At 37.3% G+C, this 13,114-nt stretch overlaps 1 non-coding gene across 1 annotated transcript; it reads right to left on the bottom strand.

Moving 5' to 3' along the window:
• Positions 1-6,602: 6,602 nt before the first annotated feature.
• Positions 6,603-6,708, bottom strand: LOC121207803 (small nucleolar RNA R71). The gene has a single exon (XR_005902925.1). It is a non-coding gene; the product is annotated as a small nucleolar RNA R71 (small nucleolar RNA).
• Positions 6,709-13,114: the final 6,406 nt, after the last annotated feature.

Raw genomic sequence — 13,114 nt, 5'->3', positions numbered from 1 at the left:
TCACATGACCTGGGCACATGCCCATGTACTAAGGCCGTGTCTTTCACACGGCTGAAACACACGACTGTGTCTTTGCCCATTTGTTTACTACTGAGCATTCTATTTTGCATAATTAGGGTGTAGGGGACACACGGTCGGTTCACACTTCCATAGGGCAGACCATGTGTCACACACGGCCAAAACACATGCCCATGTGTCTAACCGTGTGGACAATTTCTAGGCTATTTTCCAAGCCATTTGGCACCCTTAAGCACTCACACACACTTAGACTCATGTCATGGCATACATCATCGCACATTTGGTTACTCAAGCATTTACATACATGGTTAATTTATGTCTATAATGCTACACACTTGCAACGCATTTATTATCGTACACATTAATCATATTTCATACATTAAACAAACATGCCATCCACCACAATCATTAACATAAACAACCACAACCCTCATTAAACACATACATTTAGCATGAAAGTCACACTTTACCACACATCTATCAAGCAACCATATCAAGCATAACACATTGGTATGCATGCACAAATAATTAGGGTGACAACCCTAATAATCAATATTAGCCACCTCTCATGGCCATATACAAAATAATCATAATACCTTCATGAGCCAACACATTTGGCTAATCAATATGACACATAACAAAAAGACCAAGACCCTATACATGCCATATTCAAAATGTTGAATCTAACTATACCCAAATATTCAATTGATAGTGTGAGATGTCTTTTGATCCCCGAGCTAGCTTGGCAACACTATAAGAAAGGGAAAGAAAGGGGGTGAGCATTAAAGCTTAGTAAGTTCACATGCAAATAAATTGCAACTTAAACAAGCATTAATCATACATTTAACATAATGAACATAGTCTTACATTTTATCGGATCTCTTAAACTTATTCTTCATATATATATCCATATTCTTACCACAAGTTCATCATATCTCATGTCATTCTCATGAGTTCGATGTACATACATGTGCCCACTTACACATAATAACTTATTTTCTTTTCTTTGACGTATTCATCAAGATTACCCATTAACTTCTCTTAGAACTACGCGTTGAACACTTGGAATACCATTGAATACATCAGAATCTCGCACCTAAGTGCCTCATATGTAGCCAACGCTACCTCATATCACATATCACATGTTGCTCACTTTCGAGCTACTTACACAACCTGTCAGGTATCCGCAACACATGCCGAACTACCAAGCCACTGGTAGAACATACAAGACTAGTACCTGGAATGCCAAAACATGTGTAACATATATCATGAACTTAGACTACAACTCATGAGCTCAAATCACATAGTTCCTAGTGACATGCCACTTGCATCCTAAAGTATTCCTAAGGTTCAAAAGAGATTCTTTGATACCAAATTTCTGTTGAACTTGCTCGTAACGTCGATTTCAATACTCATAGCACGAATCACATATTCATGGAGTAATCAAAGAAGAATTCATAATACAATTTAGGCAATAAACACATGATACAACATCACATTAAATATGTATGTAGTTACCATACATGCGATATTAAAGCATTTAAAGTATGGTACATGTTGCATTATTTGCAAATGAACTTACCTCGGTACAAAATGATAGGAACGAGCCTAATCCTCGTAAACTTTATTTTTCCCCCGATTAAGACCTGAATCATGTTTTTCTTGATCTATAATGCCAAATTTTAACTTGTTCAATACACACATTGCTCATATCGACCCATAACACATGCTTTAGTAATATTAGCTTTTTACGCCTAACTTTTCACTTATTTACACTTTAGTCCATAGGCTCCTAAAATAAAATGCATGTATTTTTTTGTTACCCAAGCCTAGTCGATTCATATTCTAACTCATATTAGCCCATATTTCTCAATAAAACACATTTCTACTACCCATTTCTTCATCTTTTACAAATAAGTCATTTTTAGGTGTTTTCACTAAAAATCACGTAGTAAAAGATGTTTATCACATATCAAACATTCATATACCTCCATTAAACATAAAAATACATGCATGTCACACATGGGTAAGTTTTTGAACATGAACCCTAGCTCAAAATAATGGTAGAAATAGCTAGATGGTTGATGACAACTTCAAAAATGTAAAGAACATTAAGAACGGGGCTTGGGAGCACATACAATCAAAGCTTGAAATGTTGAAAACCGTACCTATGGAGACTCCCTAAATTTCGGCACCCTTAGAGAAGATGGACATCATTTTTGCTTTATTTTCCCCTTTTTATTCTTTTATTAACCAAATGACCAAAATGTCATTAAGGTATTTCTTTCAAATTTTTCCTATTCATGCCCATTTTTGTCCAAAATTTTAGAACTTGGTCAAATTGCTATTTAAGGACCTCAATTAATAATCCAATGCAATTTCATGCTTGAAGCTTCTAGAATACAAGTTTTGCAACTTATTCAATTTAGTCCCTAAAGTCAAATTGGACATCATAGGCATAGAATTTCTTCATGAAAATTTCACACAACATGCAATCATATCATGGATCATCAAATAATAATAAAATAATTATTTTTATTTTGGATTTGTGGTCTCAAAATCACTATTTTGACTAGACCCTATTTCAGGTTGTTAGAAAGTTCGTATGAAAGAAATAATCTAACCTTACTATACATTATCATGCAAGTAATTTAACATAAGATGATGCAATTTGCCAAAATCTCATGATCATAATTCACTTCCATCACAACTTTCCTTGAAATCGTCATTTCACGAATTAATAATCATAAGCTTTAAGTACATAGCTATACCATCTCGTAATAATTTCATACTTAGTGTCATCGTCATTATACCCAATGAACCACTCAAAATAATAATGTCGAATACTCTAGAAATCTTGCACACAAGGTGCCACATATGTAGCCATTGCTACGTTTATCTCATAACACATATATGCTCGGTCTCGAGCCATTAACGAGCCTGCTCACAGAAGCTGTTAATCGAGACATATCTACATGGTGCTGCTTACACAAGATGTCATGTAAATGCAACATATGCCAGTATACTCAGCCACCGGTAGGACGTACAGGACCAACACCCTGATCACATAACATAAAACCCTAGTGACATGTCACTTGTATCCTAATCTATTTCTAAGGTGCGATTGGGATTTCTCGCTTGTCAAAACATCATCAAATTTTTCTATAGAGTCGTTTACACAATTCATAAAAAATTAAAGTATTTAAAATAAAATTATAATAAAGCTTATGTACATATGAACTTACCTCGGTTCCAAAAATGGAGAAAGGATCTATTCGTCAATTATTTTATTTTTCCCCCGATCTACGCCCGAACATTATTTTTCTTGATCCATAATACCACATTTAACTTATTTAATCATCACACTATTCAATTCAGCCCAAAAACACATTATTCCAAAATTTACATTTTTACCCCTAACTTTTTGACATTTTACAATTTAGTCCCTAGGCTTGTAAAATGAATTTCTTTCAATTTCTTCACAACCCAAGCCTAGCCAAACCTTTTACATGCTCATAACAGCCCACATTTTTCATTTATTCACATTTTATCACACATTTTACAATCTTTTACAAATAGGTCCCCTTTTGGACATTTTCATAAAAAAATCACTTTGTAAATGTTATTTATCTAACATCAAACATACATTTTCTAACAATTACAATCAAAATACACACATATTCATCATGGGTCAAATTTTAGACTTTAATACTTCTTCCAATTAGTCCTTGGAAAGGCTAGATTAGGTTAATACAACTTCAAAAACATAGAAATCATTAAAAACGGGGCAAGAACAGACTTACAATCGAGCTTGAAAATGGCCAAAACCCTATCTATATCTACTTCTTCAAATTTGGCTATGGGGGGACTAATTTGAGAAGATGGATACTTTTATTTTTTACTTATTTTGTCCTTATTTACTAGATTACCAAAATACCCTTCAGTTAAACTTTGAAATTTTTACCTACTCCATGTCTATTTTTGTCCACTAAGAAGTATAATGGTCTAATTACCATTTAAGGAACTCTAATTTAAGAATTCATAGCAATTAGACACCTTTAACTTATAGAATTCAAGTTTTGCACCTATTATAATTTAGTCCTTCTAGTCAAATTGGGCATTCAATCGATAAAAATTCTTAACGAAAATTTCACACAATTATTCTATCATGCTGTAGACCTTAAAATAGAAATAAAATAAATATTTATAGTTTAGATTTGTGGTTTGAAAATCACTGTTCCAATTTGACCCAAAAATGGGCCATTATAGCTCTCCCCCTTTAAAGATTTTCGTCCCAGAAAATATTAACGGAAAAGAGGTTAGGGTACTGTTTTCTCATAGCTTCCTTGGGTTCCCATGTACCTCTTCGACCCTGTGTCATTGCCACAAAACTTTCGCTATAGCTATACTTGATTCCTCAACTGTTTAACCTCTCGAGCTAACACTTTGATTGGTTCTTCACCGTATGTCATATTGGGTTGAATCTCAAATTCTCAGATTAACCATTGGTTTGTGGATGGAATGATGATAAACCGTAATTTATACATATTTTTATCCCATGCTTAGCACATTTATGGATGAATTCTCCTTAGATTTGGTGAATTCGATGCTCCTAATTCTTTAATTTCATGTTTTATACTTAGGTGAGCATAGGAGAGTAAAAAGAGCGAGAAGCAAGCCAAAAAATGGAGAAAATGGACCCATTTGGGAAATCAACACAGGCATGGCGCACGGTCGTGTCCATTTGGCAGGATCGAAGCAGGATTTACATAGGTAGACTACACGACCGTGCCTATTCAACAGCCTTGACCAAAGGCTAGAGTAATCGCACACGGGCGTGTCCCTGCTAAGCCCAAGTATAGTCCTATTCGGAGAAGGCCACTTTTTGAGGGCTCTTAGGCATTCTAAAAGCCTATTTAAACATTGGAGGAGGCACTTAGAACACACACATTGAGTAGGAGGTAAGGAATTACTCAAGGGAAGTCGATTGATCCATCTCAGAAGAAAAATTCATCGTCAAGACTAAAGATCTCCCTTCAATTTCCATTCAAGAGTTTTGGGTTTTCTTTATGTTTTGTATTCATTATTCTTCTGAAATGTTTTCTTTTATAACTATGAACTAAACTCCTTAAATACCTAAGGGGAATGAAACCTAAGAATGGATGTTGTTATTATTATCTGAATTGTATGATAAATATTTGACTTGTTCTTAATTATGTGTTATTAATTCTTGTTTTAATATCTCAGGATATTGATTCAAGTTAATGCTCTTATTTAAAGGAGGAATAGACCCTGTCTAAGAGTAAATTTGTCATAATTAAGCGGAGTCGATTGCACGCCTAAAGATAGGGTGATAAGATTTTTCTAGATTAGAGTGAAACCTAATAAGGGGATCCATAGATCGAGTTTATGCAACACTAGGGCGTTAATTAGAAAGAGATTTCAATTAATCAACCTAAGGTTAGACATTATTAGTCTCGAGAGAGATAATAATATAACTTAGGGATTTTTACGGATCAAGCAAAATGAATAAATCATCTGATTCAGAGTCAAATAACAAGTGAAGTCTAGGTTGATTTTTCCTTGGGTATTGTCTTAGTTAATCGAGTTTTCCCAAAAGCTTTTTCTTAATTTTCTCTCTGTGCACCCTTAGTTTAGTTAATTAGTCTAGATAAACAAATCCCTTAATTTTTAGGTTAGATAATAAAAAGAAAGTAATTACTAGTACTCTTGGTTCCTTTGGGTTTGACAATCCGGTCTTGCTAAAGCTATACTACTGTTCGATAGGTACACTTACCTTCATCGTGATAATAGTTAGTTTCAAGAATGATTAATTATAAATTTTTAAAACCTGTTGCGAATATCACATACTAAGTTTTTAGCATCGTTGCCGAGGAACTAAGGTATTAGGAACACTCGATTTTTATTACTTTAGCCATTTTACCTTATTTATTTAAATTTCTGTTTTCCTTTCTAATTTTTCTTTTATTCATTCCGAGCAAGTTTTTATAGTGTATGACTAGAAGAAACCCGTCGGGACCATTACTATTTGATAGTTAGATTGATCGCATAGTTCGTAGAAACTGAAGAAAAATAAGGCGAAGCTTACAATACACAGAGGAAGAGCAAGAGGACAATCAACCACAGCTGAGGAGATGGCTGAAAACCAAGAAAATCTGCTACCTCCTGCAATTGCTACTAATCAGAATCCTGCTCCATGTACTATGTATGATTATGCTAAACCTTCTTTAACAGGAAATGAATCGAGCATAGTTAGGCATGCTGTTGCTGCAAATAATTTTGAACTGAAACCTAACACCATTCAAATGATCCAACAGTTTGTTCATTTTGATGGTTTGCAAGATGAGGATCCCAACGCTCACTTGGCTAATTTCTTAGAGTTTTGCGACACGTTTAAAATCAAAGGTATTTCTGATGATGCCATTCACCTTCGGTTCCTTCCCTTTTCATTGAGGAATAAGGCCAAACAATGGTTGAACTCGTTACCACGAGGGTCAGTCACTACTTGGAACAAATGATCGAAAAGTTTTTATTAAAATATTTTCTGCCAGCTAAAACAGCCAAATTACATAATGATATCTCTTTTTTTGTGCAGATGGATTTAGAAACACTCTACGATGCATGGGAGAGATACAAGGACCTTTTGAGAAGGTGCCCTCACCATGGGTTATCACTTTGGCTACAGGTTTAAACGTTTCATAATGGTCTGAATCCTTCGACTCGACAAATAATTGGCGTAGCCGCTGGTGGAACTATCAATAATAAGACACCTAAGGATGCATATGAATTTATAGAAGAGATTCACTGAATAATTATCAATGACAAGTCATGGGGAAAAAACTAACAAAAATAGTCGACGTATTTAACGTCGATTCGGTCACCATGCTCTCTAATCATATAGAACTTTTAAACAGAAAAATTGATGATTTTCTTTGTTCTTCACAGGTTCACCTAGTAATGCAATGCAAAGCAAGTGAAGGTGGATCAAGTAATTCAGAATACCCACCTTATGGCCACAACATGGAGAATGAGCAGTTAAATTACATGGGTAATAATCCTAGATCTTAAAATATCCTTATAGTAACACTTACAATGCAGGTTGGAGGAACCACCCAAATTTTTCATGGGGAGGCCAGCTAAATCAGAGACCACCACCACTTCCAGGCTTCCAACAACCACCGTACCAACAAGAGAAAAAATCAAACCTGGAAGAGATGCTAACAAAATTCATCTCGGTGTCAGAAACTCATTTTCAGAATATTGGGACAGCACTTAAAAATCAACAAGCGTTGACCCAAGGGCTCGAAACTCAGATAGGTCAGCTTGCTAAATTGATATCTAAATGACCACAAGGTAGCCTGTCGAGTAACACTGAACCTAACCCAAGGGAGCAAATCAATGCAATTACCATTCAAGATGAGGAAGGGTTAGTTGCACCTGAACCAGAACCAAGGCAAGAAACTGTGCTAAGTAAAGGTAAAGGTGAGATGGACCACAATGACTAGAAACCAGTAAGTACAAAATACAAACCTCGTGTGCCATACCCAAACACGACAAGGAAAGACCGTATAGAAGAATAATTCGGTAAATTCCTTAAATTATTAAAGAAGTTACATATTAACTTACCATTTATTGAAGCTTTTTCGTAAATGCCAAATGTAGTCAAATTCTTAAAGGAGCTTTTAACAAACAAGAGGAAGTTAGATGAGGAGTCGCATGTGGAGCTAAATGTGGTTTGCTTAGCCATACTAATGAATAAGCTGGTCAACAAATTAAAAGATCCAGAAAGTTTTACGATTCCCTGTTTAATTGGTGGCCTAGATGTTAATAATGCTTTGGCTGATTTAGTGGCTAGTATCAATGTCATACCTTACAAAATGTTTAAGCAACTAGGTCTTTGGAAACCCAAACAAACTAGGATGAGTATTCAATTAGTTGATAAAACAATCAGATTTCCTAGGGCGATTATTGAAGATGTACTCGTTAAAATTGACAAATTTATATTCCCAGTTGGTTTCGTTGTTTTAGACAGAGAGGAGGATAGTAACGTTCCTTCAATTTTAGGAAGGCCCTTTTTAGCAACCGCTAAAACAATTATTGATGTTGGCACAGCTGAACTCACACTTTGTGTGGGAGACGAAAGAATCAACCTTCAAGCTCGTAGTGCGAATAACACATCAAAAATTGAAGGTGGTTGTATAAATCATACTATTAAAACTGACCATCTGGTGCAACCCACCTTACAAGAAACAGGTTCGAAGAACATATATGAGTCATGCTCAAGCAACATAAAAGGACCTATCTATGAAGAATGAAGGTTGCAAATCGAGGAGCTAGAAGAATGGTGGACGCAAAAATCAAGAACACCTGATAAACTGAAACTGAGCCAAGACGAGCTCAATACCTCACCAAATCAACTTAAGGTTGGAGAAATAGTACTACCAGATGCAGTAGATCCTCGCATTGCAACTTCTGAACCTAATGAAGAAATTCCTCTCACGGTACTCAGTATTTTCCCATATGGTACAGTCGAGGTAATTCATACCAAATTCTACACTTTTAAGGTAAACAATACTCGTCTTAAACTCCTAGAGCCACCATGATCACATACCAGAGAGGTAAGTCGAGCTTAAACTATAAATAAGCACTTCTCGGGAGGTAACTCAAGCACTAACAGTATTGATTTTGTTTAAATTCTGGTTTTTCATGTCTAACCTACTAACTGAGTCTTGGAACATAGGGTTTTCCCATCCACACAGCCAGGCACACGGGCGTGCCTTAGGCCGTGCCCACGCCACGAGAGGAGACATGGCCTTGTAAGAATAGGACAAAATTTTTCTTTATCATGAGATGCGATAAGTGGCCACGGGCGTACGACGTGGCCGTGGGTGAGTCTGTCAAACCAACACGGGTGGGCGACACGCCCGTGTTTAGGAACCATGGTTGAAACTGAGAATTTAACACGGGCATGCGACACGCCCGTGCCATTCACCCGTGGTCGACACTGTCAAACTAACACAGGTGTGGACCTATATACATGAGCGTGGGAGAAGCGAATGAAGCAAGACACGACCGTATGATATGGCCGTGTGCACCAACACGCCCAAAGAACACGAGCGTGGGACGAATGTCAGTGCACCCAAATTTAAAAATCGCGAAACACACGGGAAAAAATAAGGGCACACGAGCGTGCCCCATGGCCATGTGCCCCAAAATCTATATAAACCCCTCACTATTCATCATCCCCTCCCCAAAAATCCCTAACCCTAGCCGCTGCAACTCCACACGCCCTACCTACCATGCCTGTGCGCCGCCTACAACACTGTTTCCGATAGCCCAAGCTTCTCCCTTTTGCATTTGTTTACTCTTTTCTCTCTATTTTCTTTAAATATTTTGCCTATTTCATGATTTCTCTGATCCATTTGACTATCTTAAGTGAATATTCATAGTAGAATAATAGAAATACTCATGCTTGTCATTAAAGAATATTTCCAGTTTTCATACTACATTCATCCATTTTTCGTGTTTCTATGGATTTTATGCTTACCCACATGCATTCATGCATTATGTAACACCCCAAACCCAGCCCAGACGTTACGACCGAATCTGGCGTGTCACATTGAAGCGTTACTAAAAAGACATGTTCTAGCTAAAGTCTTTCTTAGTGTTTAAAGAATATCCTCGTTATAGATTAAAGTGAGTAAAAGCTGTGCACCAGGTAGGATGCCAGAAAGAGGAGGTGAGTCAATTAGACTGCTTAAGTACCTAGCTCTCCATGGATCCAATCCTAGACATGCACACAACCACTGCCGCGCTTTAACCGAATGTTTGCTCATGGAAACCGATTCATTTAAAACCATTTGAAAGGTTATTAATTTTGAAAACATTTTCATTGCGGAAGCTTTGGTATGATATTGCGATATTTTGAAATCAAGTAACCTTTTTAAAACACGCCCTAGAGCTATTCAACTTCAACAATTAAACCAATATCATGCCTAAGCTAACAAAACATACTTAAACAATTAAAAATAAATAAAGCAGCCTTATTACAACTTAAAACCCAGAGAAATTAAACAAAATAAGTGTTGATCAAAACACATGAAGAAAATCGAATTTGCAGAACATGTGGCCGCTCCTAATCCCTTACGACTCCAAGTCCACTATGGTTGGGGATTACCTGCATGGATGGAGACAAGGGGTGAGTTTGGAAAACTCAGTGTATAAAATAACCCAACCATAGTCCAGATCAATTCAAACCACAGAAACAAATTAAGTTGGGCCTTAGCCCTATACATAATTCAGAATGAAGCCCATAGGCCCGTAATAGAGACAGAACAGATATATCATGCGTAACATCCTAATTTCTGGGTTTTTTCGCGATTCTTGATATTTTAAGTAAGTTTCTAAAATTTGGTATGTGATTATGGAATTCATAATTTGGGTATGTAAATGGGCTTATGGAAGGCCCATGAGATGGCCAAAACCCGGGGGAATTTTTAAATTTTGGACTTAGGAGTTAGGGGTTCTGGCTAGGTTCCCTTATATAAAGTTGTGGGTAAAATGTATCACAAAAAGAGCGTTACTGCGTTAGTAAAGTGGCATGGGTGACGCCACTAAGCTCCTAAAAAGGTGGCGTGTTGAGCATAGGGGAAGACTTGGGATCGATTCCCTGTGTTGGCAAGTAAGAGTATTTATTTTTATGTGCAGGAAGGGTAAGTGTTGGAATCCAAGTGGATTCTGTAAGAGGAGAGTTTGGATCAAGTCAAATGCATGGATTAAGGAGGGATAAGGGGAGAGATTTTAAGGATTTGATATGAAGATAGAGTTGGCCGAATAAGGGAGATTGGAGGGGGGAATTTCGGCAGAGAGGTTTAGTTAGGGATTTTCGGCACTTAGGTATTTTTGTGCCGTTTTCTCCCTGGAGGATTAGTCTTTTTCTCTCTTTTTCTTTTGCAGCCGAATCTACCATCTCTTCTTCCATCTTTTCTTCCTTCTCCTTCTTTCAAACCAGACCACTATTCCCTCCATTCACCCATTGTTTCTTTCCTTTATCTCTACTTCTGCCGAAATACCGCAAAAAGCCGAAATCAGTGAAGATAGGGGGTGCCGATTCTTTGTGACCAGCAACCTTTTCTTTCCTTTTCAATTGTTGGCATTCAATTCCTTTACCTTTTAGGCGTACGGATTCAAGAGAAGAAAGACTGTGGTAAGTGCTCAAACTCTAAATGACTCCTAGAGTAACTGATGGCAAAAGCCAAAACCCCTCTAGTTTAGGGAGGTGGCCGAATATGGGTATAGGCCTTATGGGGTCTTCTTTTAATATTTCTATGATTTCTATAGTGGAGGAGCAGCAAGGCGTAGTGTCGACTTGAATCAGCTTGGATCTCCAGAGTGGCCAGATCTAGTTAATCAATATCGGCAAGGTAAGGTTCTTAAGGCCATTTTGGATGGTGGCCGAATGTGTAAGTACTAATATAAGATGGTTCTTGTTTTGGATCAATTAATGGAAGCTGATTTATTAACGGTGGAATATAGGAGAAATCGTGTAGGAGATCTCGTCAAGGAATATCGCCAAACAGGTGTGTAACGAACCCTTTTTCATAGTTTAAAGCGATAAATGCCGAAAAGCCGAAATGCCGAAATTCTGGCATTTCGAGGACTTGTGAGCAAGCAACGCTCACTAGTTAGTTAGAATCGATGAGATGATGATCGGGAACAATGGAAACGGTAAGAATGTGATTTTTGGCGTTCTCGGTAAGTTAGGCCTCGAGGGGCCGAAGTAGGGCCCATTGGGCTTTTGGGCCCATTTGGGTAAAATTGGTAGAAAAGGAGAACCTGTTAAATTGCGCATCGTGACTGATAAAACCGTTATGGAATATAGGCTAAATGGGCCTAGATGACGAAATTGGCTAAGTAGGGCCCATTAGAGGTTTTTAGGCCCAGTAACTTAATTTCGCTAAAAAATGGGCCAGACTCACTGTTTGCACACATGAATTGTTAGTAACCGTTAATGAACATGGAAACCCTAATTTTTGGAAAATTACAGAATTACCCTTATAATATGAAAATGACCGTTTTACCCCTAGGTAAAAATGACCATTATACCCCTAGGGTTTATATATGAATTTAATACATGGGATTTTGATAAACATGGTATGTATGATATGCACATGATATGTATGATATGCACATGATGTATTCGTAAATGCATTGGGTTTGATTTTTATATGAATGGAGGAAGTGAAAAAGGGCTTATGTCCCACTTATTAAAGGCCTTATGCCCCAGTTATTAAAGGGCTTATGCCCCAGTTATTAAAAGGGCTTTGCCCCAGTTATTAAAAGAGGCTAGGCCTCCAGTTATATGATTAAGCAGCTATGCTGCCAGTGGAGAGTTATGGCGGGGTGGGTCGAGTTAATCCCCACATGGTGTGTTGGTTGGTATGGGTGGAGAGTAGCGGATGGTGGGTTGAGTAGTCTCCCCAAATGGGCTTGCATTCTTTCATTGACATTATATGTGATATTGAAATGGGCCTATGGGCCATACCGTTTACAGTAAAGGCTTCGGCCCAGTAATATGAAATATGAAAAGGCTTCGGCCCAGTGTTATGAAATATGAAATATGAAAAGGGCTACGGCCCAGTACATGTTGAGATTGGATTTGGGCTTAGGCCCAACAGGCTGTTATTGTTTTGGGCTCTGAAAGGGGCTTGTTGTACACTGAGTTTCCAAACTCATCCCCCTTTCCTTAACCTTGCAGGTGAGCCTTGATGTGGGGACTTGGGCCAAAGGGGATTCAGAGTAGCCACGGTGATCGCCTTTGGACTTTTAAATAAGCGTTGGTTTTCATTAAATTTCCTTTAATTATTATTTATTTTTAGGTTGTAATAAGGCCATTTTAACTTTCCTTTTATTTCTTTTCGGGATTATTTTAATTTTAATAACTTTAAACCTGGTTGATAATTATTCAAATGGGCTAGACTTAGGACATGTTTTCAAAATGATACTTGTTTTCAAAATAGCTCAACGCCACGATTAATCGATTTATCAAAGACGTCCACTTAAACAAATTTAAACT

The sequence above is a fragment of the Gossypium hirsutum genome, chromosome A01, assembly GCF_007990345.1.
Source record: "Gossypium hirsutum isolate 1008001.06 chromosome A01, Gossypium_hirsutum_v2.1, whole genome shotgun sequence".
Taxonomy (NCBI): Eukaryota; Viridiplantae; Streptophyta; class Magnoliopsida; order Malvales; family Malvaceae; genus Gossypium; species Gossypium hirsutum.
Note: the sequence above shows the minus strand (reverse complement) of the source record. Positions and strands in the feature narration are given on the sequence as shown.